We start from the raw sequence: 2,446 nt of genomic DNA, 5'->3' as shown, positions 1-2,446 counted from the left end.
CCTAGTATAATCATCTCGCACTCTCCTCCTAATTCCTCAACGTCCTTTGATATACACTCGACCATTGCCTGGTTTTCCTCTTTGGCCTTTGCTCCCGTCCACAAGTACACCAAACCAAGGAGTGTAATTTGCCCTGCCACTTTCCCTTTTAGCCATTAATGTTCCTTGCACTCCTGCTGGACCCTTTGCCAGTCTGTACTTTTATGAATGAATGCCCCAATACAACCCCCCTTTCTGCTGCATTCTGTTCTATTACAATATTCCCATACGTAGTCCGAATTTCAAAGTGGTTGCTCCATGTCCTGAAGATGTGTCTCCACAAACCCACATACCATGACTTCCTCCTGCCTCAACTGCTCTTCTATCTCTTCCCACTTTTACCTATTCCTGCCACCCTGCATGTTAATATAGCCTATATCTGACTTATCTCAGCCCTTGTGCTTACGTCGATTTCTTCTCCCACAGACTCCGTGTGGCTCGAATATTTGTGGCTCTTTAGAACCGTCTTCGGCTACACTGTTGACCTCAGAGCTCTGGGCCCCCCTAAAAAAGCTCTGGATTGACGACCCATACTATTACCAACCCTCCTGCCCGTCAACCCACTGTAGTGAATGCCATCCTGTGCAAAGGGGCGAGCGCCGGAATCATTCACGTCTTGGTTCACCTCCATTACGCTGTATCCGACTTGCCGGCTCCTACCCTTGATCACACCGTTGGCGTCCACTACCCACCTTTCAATCCCACGAGACTGCCCCCAGACCTCTGGGACTGTGCATACGGTCACGTGCACACTCCCAGAGGCTTCTCAGAGCTTACGCATCCCATCCTTCAACTGTCTTTGAAGGTTCTGATCCTTGCCCTTCAACACATTATTGAGCCCAGCATGAATAATGACGAGATTTTCGCCCTATATGCTGTCCTCTACAACCTCCTGAGCTTTAGCCAGTGCATCCCTCATGCCTTTCTTTGAATGGGCATTCACCCTCACTCTCCCATCTTCCTTCACTGTCTTGAAGACGCCATCGCTAACCCTGGCCACGTTAGAATCCCCCACCACCAGAACCCTTCTACGCTCCAATCGCTGGCTTCCTGTTTGTGATGGCGCTCCTGTTTGCTTCAACTGTTTCTCTCTCTGCCGTTTGTCCTGTGTTCCTGCCCTTCTCGAAGACTGCCGCGCCACCAAGCTGTATGTTCTCGGGGCTTGCGTGCTGTGGCCAGACACTGCGGCCCCCTAACCTCCCTTCTCACCTGTTCCTTCCCGCCTGTCACCTTCTCCACTACCCATGCCTTCCGTGTCACACTGCTCGGGGCCGGTGCAAAGCGCCATCAGCTCCTTTACCCGCTGCTCGATTTCGGTCTGCCCTTCCCGTTCTTTTCGAAGGTCGCCCTTTATTTGCTCTAATAGGCTGGCGGTAGCCTCCTCCCGCTCACACGACGCTCCGAGCTGTTTTTGGAGTTCTATCCTCTGCTCCCGTTTCGCCCTAAGCTCCCCCTGAAGCACCTCGATGCTAGCCGCCGTGCGCTGCATGGCCGCCTTTAGGGCCTCGCACAGCCTGCACACGAAGCTCGCCTTCTGCGCGTCGGCCAAACTCGTGAATGCTGTCTCATCTAAGTAGCACCAGCGCTTGCATTCTTCGCACTGCACCAGCTCACTCTCACTCGTGGTTTTCCCAGCCTCCTTTGCCATCGCCCGCCTGACCATCGGACCGAGTGCCCGACAGCCCTACTTTTAACCCTAATCCCGCTATCCAGCCGCCTCAATTAACTCTTCTACCTCAACAACTGTTTGAAGCTGCCACCTACACCGCGCACATACGTGTTCAATTTCGCTAGTAGTCTCTCACTAGGTACCCTTCGTGTTCGGCTCTAGCTGTTTAACTAACCGGGCGCGCCGAACTTCTTCAAAACAGCCACCTACCACGTTCACGTGGTCAACGTCACTACAACGTTGCCCGTGTCCCACACCTACACTACTCGCAACGCTAATTATTGACTAGGAGAAAAAAAATAGCCCGACAGTGCCCCGCGCGGCCAGCAGCTTTTTTGATCACAGCGGCTCTCACGGGTGCCCGCTTCGCTCTTGCCACTACAAACCTTCTAGAACACTGTAGTACTACCCATCATTCCCATGCTCGCTGAAGCGCCGTGCGTTGCAGCTCCCATAGACACTAGCGCCAGAGTTCCCTCTAGTGTATATTAGGAAACTCTATATGCAACGCCAAACAGAACCTTGCCGAAGTCTTGACGGAATACGACCAGGAGGAGTTCACAGGTATGCGCGAAGCCGGCGGCGCCAGCAACTGCGCCGATGCCGCCGTCAGCGAGCCGTGCAGCCCAACCTTTTTGCCAAATCTGGTGGAGCAACCGCGCTGTGGAGACCGCCGTCATGTCTTTCCCGACGGTGAATAGCCTCGTGGAGGGCCTCGCACCCCTTCCTACGATCGGC

At 53.8% G+C, this 2,446-nt stretch overlaps 1 pseudogene; it reads right to left on the bottom strand.

Annotated features, from left to right (window-relative positions):
• Window positions 1–511: 511 nt before the first annotated feature.
• LOC142775532 (uncharacterized) lies at window positions 512–1,327 on the bottom strand (annotated as a pseudogene).
• Between the last annotated feature and the right edge of the window lie 1,119 nt (window positions 1,328–2,446).

This window comes from Rhipicephalus microplus, chromosome X (genome assembly GCF_043290135.1).
Source record: "Rhipicephalus microplus isolate Deutch F79 chromosome X, USDA_Rmic, whole genome shotgun sequence".
NCBI lineage: Eukaryota > Metazoa > Arthropoda > Arachnida > Ixodida > Ixodidae > Rhipicephalus > Rhipicephalus microplus.
Note: the sequence above shows the minus strand (reverse complement) of the source record. Positions and strands in the feature narration are given on the sequence as shown.